Raw genomic sequence first — 7,987 nt, 5'->3', positions numbered from 1 at the left:
GTGCATCTCTCTGTGCGTCTCTCTGTGCGTCTCTCTGTGCATCTCTCTGTGCGTCTCTCTGTGCGTCTCTCTGTGCATCTCTCTGTGCATCTCTCTGTGCATCTCTCTGTGTGTCTGTCTGTGCATCTCTCTGTGCATCTCTCTGTGCGTCTCTCTGTGCATCTCTCTGTGCATCTCTCTGTGCGTCTCTCTGTGTGTCTGTCTGTGCATCTCTCTGTGCGTCTCTCTGTGCATCTCTCTGTGCATCTCTCTGTGCATCTCTCTGTGCGTCTCTCTGTGCGTCTCTCTGTGCATCTCTCTGTGCATCTCTCTGTGCGTCTGTCTGTGCATCTCTCTGTGCATCTCTCTGTGCATCTCTCTGTGTGTCTGTCTGTGCGTCTCTCTGTGCGTCTCTCTGTGCGTCTGTCTGTGCATCTCTCTGTGCGTCTGTCTGTGCATCTCTCTGTGTGTCTGTCTGTGCATCTCTCTGTGTGTCTCTCTGTGTGTCTGTCTGTGCATCTCTCTGTGCGTCTGTCTGTGCGTCTCTCTGTGCATCTCTCTGTGCGTCTCTCTGTGCGTCTGTCTGTGCATCTCTCTGTGCGTCTGTCTGTGCATCTCTCTGTGTGTCTCTCTGTGTGTCTGTCTGTGCATCTCTCTGTGTGTCTGTCTGTGCATCTCTCTGTGCATCTCTCTGTGCGTCTGTCTGTGCATCTCTCTGTGTGTCTCTCTGTGTGTCTGTCTGTGCATCTCTCTGTGCGTCTGTCTGTGCATCTCTCTGTGTGTCTGTCTGTGCATCTCTCTGTGCATCTCTCTGTGCATCTCTCTGTGCATCTCTCTGTGCGTCTCTCTGTGCGTCTGTCTGTGCATCTCTCTGTGTGTCTGTCTGTGCATCTCTCTGTGCATCTCTCTGTGCGTCTCTCTGTGCATCTCTCTGTGCGTCTCTCTGTGTGTCTGTCTGTGCATCTCTCTGTGCGTCTCTCTGTGCGTCTCTCTGTGCATCTCTCTGTGCGTCTCTCTGTGCGTCTCTCTGTGCATCTCTCTGTGCATCTCTCTGTGCATCTCTCTGTGTGTCTGTCTGTGCATCTCTCTGTGCATCTCTCTGTGCGTCTCTCTGTGCATCTCTCTGTGCATCTCTCTGTGCGTCTCTCTGTGTGTCTGTCTGTGCATCTCTCTGTGCGTCTCTCTGTGCATCTCTCTGTGCATCTCTCTGTGCATCTCTCTGTGCGTCTCTCTGTGCGTCTCTCTGTGCATCTCTCTGTGCATCTCTCTGTGCGTCTGTCTGTGCATCTCTCTGTGCATCTCTCTGTGCATCTCTCTGTGCGTCTGTCTGTGCGTCTCTCTGTGCATCTCTCTGTGCATCTCTCTGTGCGTCTGTCTGTGCATCTCTCTGTGCATCTCTCTGTGCGTCTGTCTGTGCGTCTCTCTGTGCATCTCTCTGTGCATCTCTCTGTGCGTCTGTCTGTGCATCTCTCTGTGCATCTCTCTGTGCGTCTCTCTGTGCGTCTGTCTGTGCATCTCTCTGTGCGTCTGTCTGTGCATCTCTCTGTGTGTCTCTCTGTGTGTCTGTCTGTGCATCTCTCTGTGTGTCTGTCTGTGCATCTCTCTGTGCATCTCTCTGTGCGTCTGTCTGTGCATCTCTCTGTGTGTCTCTCTGTGTGTCTGTCTGTGCATCTCTCTGTGCGTCTGTCTGTGCATCTCTCTGTGCGTCTCTCTGTGTGTCTGTCTGTGCATCTCTCTGTGCGTCTCTCTGTGCGTCTCTCTGTGCGTCTCTCTGTGCGTCTCTCTGTGCATCTCTCTGTGCATCTCTCTGTGCATCTCTCTGTGCGTCTCTCTGTGCATCTCTCTGTGCATCTCTCTGTGCGTCTCTCTGTGTGTCTGTCTGTGCATCTCTCTGTGCGTCTCTCTGTGCATCTCTCTGTGCATCTCTCTGTGCATCTCTCTGTGCGTCTCTCTGTGCGTCTCTCTGTGCATCTCTCTGTGCATCTCTCTGTGCGTCTGTCTGTGCATCTCTCTGTGCATCTCTCTGTGCATCTCTCTGTGCGTCTGTCTGTGCGTCTCTCTGTGCATCTCTCTGTGCGTCTGTCTGTGCATCTCTCTGTGCATCTCTCTGTGCGTCTCTCTGTGCGTCTGTCTGTGCATCTCTCTGTGTGTCTCTCTGTGTGTCTCTCTGTGCGTCTGTCTGTGCGTCTGTCTGTGCATCTCTCTGTGTGTCTCTCTGTGCATCTCTCTGTGCGTCTCTCTGTGCGTCTGTCTGTGCATCTCTCTGTGTGTCTCTCTGTGTGTCTGTCTGTGCATCTCTCTGTGCGTCTCTCTGTGCATCTCTCTGTGCATCTCTCTGTGCATCTCTCTGTGCGTCTGTCTGTGCATCTCTCTGTGCGTCTGTCTGTGCATCTCTCTGTGTGTCTCTCTGTGTGTCTGTCTGTGCATCTCTCTGTGCGTCTGTCTGTGCATCTCTCTGTGCATCTCTCTGTGCGTCTGTCTGTGCATCTCTCTGTGTGTCTCTCTGTGTGTCTGTCTGTGCATCTCTCTGTGCGTCTGTCTGTGCATCTCTCTGTGTGTCTGTCTGTGCATCTCTCTGTGCATCTCTCTGTGCATCTCTCTGTGCATCTCTCTGTGCGTCTCTCTGTGCGTCTGTCTGTGCATCTCTCTGTGTGTCTGTCTGTGCATCTCTCTGTGCATCTCTCTGTGCGTCTCTCTGTGCATCTCTCTGTGCGTCTCTCTGTGTGTCTGTCTGTGCATCTCTCTGTGCGTCTCTCTGTGCGTCTCTCTGTGCATCTCTCTGTGCGTCTCTCTGTGCGTCTCTCTGTGCATCTCTCTGTGCATCTCTCTGTGCATCTCTCTGTGTGTCTGTCTGTGCATCTCTCTGTGCATCTCTCTGTGCGTCTCTCTGTGCATCTCTCTGTGCATCTCTCTGTGCGTCTCTCTGTGTGTCTGTCTGTGCATCTCTCTGTGCGTCTCTCTGTGCATCTCTCTGTGCATCTCTCTGTGCATCTCTCTGTGCGTCTCTCTGTGCGTCTCTCTGTGCATCTCTCTGTGCATCTCTCTGTGCGTCTGTCTGTGCATCTCTCTGTGCATCTCTCTGTGCATCTCTCTGTGTGTCTGTCTGTGCGTCTCTCTGTGCGTCTCTCTGTGCGTCTGTCTGTGCATCTCTCTGTGCGTCTGTCTGTGCATCTCTCTGTGTGTCTGTCTGTGCATCTCTCTGTGTGTCTCTCTGTGTGTCTGTCTGTGCATCTCTCTGTGCGTCTGTCTGTGCGTCTCTCTGTGCATCTCTCTGTGCGTCTCTCTGTGCGTCTGTCTGTGCATCTCTCTGTGCGTCTGTCTGTGCATCTCTCTGTGTGTCTCTCTGTGTGTCTGTCTGTGCATCTCTCTGTGTGTCTGTCTGTGCATCTCTCTGTGCATCTCTCTGTGCGTCTGTCTGTGCATCTCTCTGTGTGTCTCTCTGTGTGTCTGTCTGTGCATCTCTCTGTGCGTCTGTCTGTGCATCTCTCTGTGTGTCTGTCTGTGCATCTCTCTGTGCATCTCTCTGTGCATCTCTCTGTGCATCTCTCTGTGCGTCTCTCTGTGCGTCTGTCTGTGCATCTCTCTGTGTGTCTGTCTGTGCATCTCTCTGTGCATCTCTCTGTGCGTCTCTCTGTGCATCTCTCTGTGCGTCTCTCTGTGTGTCTGTCTGTGCATCTCTCTGTGCGTCTCTCTGTGCGTCTCTCTGTGCATCTCTCTGTGCGTCTCTCTGTGCGTCTCTCTGTGCATCTCTCTGTGCATCTCTCTGTGCATCTCTCTGTGTGTCTGTCTGTGCATCTCTCTGTGCATCTCTCTGTGCGTCTCTCTGTGCATCTCTCTGTGCATCTCTCTGTGCGTCTCTCTGTGTGTCTGTCTGTGCATCTCTCTGTGCGTCTCTCTGTGCATCTCTCTGTGCATCTCTCTGTGCATCTCTCTGTGCGTCTCTCTGTGCGTCTCTCTGTGCATCTCTCTGTGCATCTCTCTGTGCGTCTGTCTGTGCATCTCTCTGTGCATCTCTCTGTGCATCTCTCTGTGCGTCTGTCTGTGCGTCTCTCTGTGCATCTCTCTGTGCATCTCTCTGTGCGTCTGTCTGTGCGTCTCTCTGTGCATCTCTCTGTGCATCTCTCTGTGCGTCTGTCTGTGCATCTCTCTGTGCATCTCTCTGTGCGTCTCTCTGTGCGTCTGTCTGTGCATCTCTCTGTGCGTCTGTCTGTGCATCTCTCTGTGTGTCTCTCTGTGTGTCTGTCTGTGCATCTCTCTGTGTGTCTGTCTGTGCATCTCTCTGTGCATCTCTCTGTGCGTCTGTCTGTGCATCTCTCTGTGTGTCTCTCTGTGTGTCTGTCTGTGCATCTCTCTGTGCGTCTGTCTGTGCATCTCTCTGTGCGTCTCTCTGTGTGTCTGTCTGTGCATCTCTCTGTGCGTCTCTCTGTGCGTCTCTCTGTGCGTCTCTCTGTGCGTCTCTCTGTGCATCTCTCTGTGCATCTCTCTGTGCATCTCTCTGTGCGTCTCTCTGTGCATCTCTCTGTGCATCTCTCTGTGCGTCTCTCTGTGTGTCTGTCTGTGCATCTCTCTGTGCGTCTCTCTGTGCATCTCTCTGTGCATCTCTCTGTGCATCTCTCTGTGCGTCTCTCTGTGCGTCTCTCTGTGCATCTCTCTGTGCATCTCTCTGTGCGTCTGTCTGTGCATCTCTCTGTGCATCTCTCTGTGCATCTCTCTGTGCGTCTGTCTGTGCGTCTCTCTGTGCATCTCTCTGTGCGTCTGTCTGTGCATCTCTCTGTGCATCTCTCTGTGCGTCTCTCTGTGCGTCTGTCTGTGCATCTCTCTGTGTGTCTCTCTGTGTGTCTCTCTGTGCGTCTGTCTGTGCGTCTGTCTGTGCATCTCTCTGTGTGTCTCTCTGTGCATCTCTCTGTGCGTCTCTCTGTGCGTCTGTCTGTGCATCTCTCTGTGTGTCTCTCTGTGTGTCTGTCTGTGCATCTCTCTGTGCGTCTCTCTGTGCATCTCTCTGTGCATCTCTCTGTGCATCTCTCTGTGCGTCTGTCTGTGCATCTCTCTGTGTGTCTGTCTGTGCATCTCTCTGTGTGTCTCTCTGTGTGTCTGTCTGTGCATCTCTCTGTGCGTCTGTCTGTGCATCTCTCTGTGCATCTCTCTGTGCGTCTCTCTGTGCATCTCTCTGTGCGTCTCTCTGTGCGTCTGTCTGTGCATCTCTCTGTGCATCTCTCTGTGCGTCTCTCTGTGCATCTCTCTGTGCATCTCTCTGTGCGTCTGTCTGTGCATCTCTCTGTGTGTCTCTCTGTGTGTCTCTGTGTCTATCTCTGTGTCTATCAGCACGTGTTCAAGCTGGAACAGGAGGAATACCTCAGCGAGGGAATCCCCTGGACGCTCATCGATTTTTGCGACAACCAGGCCTTGTGTCTCTCTCTCTGTCTGTGTGTCTCTCTGTGTGTCTCTGTGTCTATCTCTGTGTCTATCAGCACGTGTTCAAGCTGGAACAGGAGGAATACCTCAGCGAGGGAATCCCCTGGACGCTCATCGATTTTTGCGACAACCCGGCCTTGTGTCTCTCTCTCTGTCTCTGTGTCTCTCTGTGTGTCTCTGTGTCTATCTCTGTGTCTATCTCTGTGTCTATCAGCACGTGTTCAAGCTGGAACAGGAGGAATACCTCAGCGAGGGAATCCCCTGGACGCTCATCGATTTTTGCGACAACCAGGCCTTGTGTCTCTCTCTCTGTCTCTGTGTCTCTCTGTGTGTCTCTCTGTGTGTCTCTGTGTCTATCTCTGTGTCTATCAGCACGTGTTCAAGCTGGAACAGGAGGAATACCTCAGCGAGGGAATCCCCTGGACGCTCATCGATTTTTGCGACAACCAGGCCTTGTGTCTCTCTCTCTGTCTCTGTGTCTCTCTGTGTGTCTCTGTGTCTATCTCTGTGTCTATCTCTGTGTCTATCAGCACGTGTTCAAGCTGGAACAGGAGGAATACCTCAGCGAGGGAATCCCCTGGACGCTCATCGATTTTTGCGACAACCAGGCCTTGTGTCTCTCTCTCTGTCTGTGTGTCTCTCTGTGTGTCTCTGTGTCTATCTCTGTGTGTGTCTCTGTGTCTATCTCTGTGTCTATCAGCACGTGTTCAAGCTGGAACAGGAGGAATACCTCAGCGAGGGAATCCCCTGGACGCTCATCGATTTTTGCGACAACCAGGCCTTGTGTCTCTCTCTCTGTCTCTGTGTCTCTCTGTGTGTCTCTCTGTGTGTCTCTGTGTCTATCTCTGTGTCTATCTCTGTGTCTATCAGCACGTGTTCAAGCTGGAACAGGAGGAATACCTCAGCGAGGGAATCCCCTGGACGCTCATCGATTTTTGCGACAACCAGGCCTTGTGTCTCTCTCTCTGTCTGTGTGTCTCTCTGTGTGTCTCTGTGTCTATCTCTGTGTCTATCTCTGTGTCTATCAGCACGTGTTCAAGCTGGAACAGGAGGAATACCTCAGCGAGGGAATCCCCTGGACGCTCATCGATTTTTGCGACAACCAGGCCTTGTGTCTCTCTCTCTGTCTCTGTGTCTCTCTGTGTGTCTCTCTGTGTGTCTCTGTGTCTATCTCTGTGTCTATCAGCACGTGTTCAAGCTGGAACAGGAGGAATACCTCAGCGAGGGAATCCCCTGGACGCTCATCGATTTTTGCGACAACCAGGCCTGCATCCTGCTCATCGAGGGCTCACTCGGCCTGCTCGACTTGCTGGACGAAGAATGCCGAGTGAGAGACCCTCAGGGAGTAGTCTACAGTAGTCTATAGTAGTCTATAGTAGTCTATAGTAGTCTATAGTAGTCTACAGTAGTCTATAGTAGTCTACAGTAGTCTATAGTAGTCTACAGTAGAGTCTAGTAGTCTATAGTAGTCTACAGTAGTCTATAGTAGTCTATAGTAGTCTACAGTAGAGTCTAGTAGTCTATAGTAGTCTATAGTAGTCTATAGTAGTCTATAGTAGAGTCTAGTAGTCTATAGTAGTCTATAGTAGTCTATAGTAGTCTATAGTAGTCTATAGTAGTCTACAGTAGTCTATAGTAGTCTACAGTAGTCTATAGTAGTCTATAGTAGTCTATAGTAGTCTATAGTAGAGTCTAGTAGTCTATAGTAGTCTACAGTAGTCTATAGTAGTCTAGAGTTGTCTATAGTAGTCTACAGTAGTCTATAGTAGTCTACAGTAGTCTATAGTAGTCTATAGTAGTCTACAGTAGTCTATAGTAGTCTACAGTAGTCTATAGTAGTCTATAGTAGTCTATAGTAGTCTATAGTAGTCTATAGTAGTCTATAATAGTCTATAGTAGTCTATAGTAGTCTATAGTAGTCTACAGTAGTCTACAGTAGTCTAGAGTAGTCTACAGTAGTCTATAGTAGTCTATAGTAGTCTACAGTAGTCTATAGTAGTCTACAGTAGTCTATAGTTGTCTATAGTAGTCTATAATAGTCTATAGTAGTCTATAGTAGTCTATAGTAGTCTACAGTAGTCTATAGTAGTCTATAGTAGTCTACAGTAGTCTACAGTAGTCTATAGTAGTCTACAGTAATCTATAGTAGTCTACAGTAGTCTACAGTAGTCTATAGTAGTCTATAGTAGTCTATAGTAGTCTATAGTAGAGTCTAGTAGTCTATAGTAGTCTATAGTAGTCTACAGTAATCTATAGTAGTCTACAGTAGTCTACAGTAGTCTATAGTAGTCTATAGTAGTCTATAGTAGTCTACAGTAGTCTACAGTAGTCTATAGTAGTCTATAGTAGTCTATAGTAGTCTATAGTAGTCTATAGTAGTCTAGAGTAGTCTATAGTAGTCTATAGTAGTCTATAGTAGTCTACAGTAGTCTATAGTAGTCTATAGTAGTCTATAGTAGAGTCTAGTAGTCTATAGTAGTCTATAGTAGTCTATAGTAGTCTATAGTAGAGTCTAGTAGTCTATAGTAGTCTATAGTAGTCTATAGTAGTCTACAGTAGTCTATAGTAGTCTATAGTAGTCTATAGTAGTCTATAG

General features: G+C 49.5%; 1 long non-coding RNA gene across 1 annotated transcript in view; it reads left to right on the top strand.

Annotated features, from left to right (window-relative positions):
- The window catches only part of LOC144955203 (uncharacterized), a 17,165-nt gene extending 11,654 nt beyond the window's left edge, over positions 1–5,511 (top strand). Inside the window, exon 3 of the long non-coding RNA XR_013641546.1 lies at positions 5,302–5,511. This is a non-coding gene — a long non-coding RNA (uncharacterized LOC144955203). The remainder of the gene's footprint in view (positions 1–5,301) is intronic.
- The last annotated feature ends 2,476 nt before the right edge of the window (positions 5,512–7,987 follow it).

Source organism: Lampetra fluviatilis, unplaced genomic scaffold (assembly GCF_964198595.1).
Source record: "Lampetra fluviatilis unplaced genomic scaffold, kcLamFluv1.1 SCAFFOLD_1107, whole genome shotgun sequence".
NCBI lineage: Eukaryota > Metazoa > Chordata > Hyperoartia > Petromyzontiformes > Petromyzontidae > Lampetra > Lampetra fluviatilis.
Note: the sequence above shows the minus strand (reverse complement) of the source record. Positions and strands in the feature narration are given on the sequence as shown.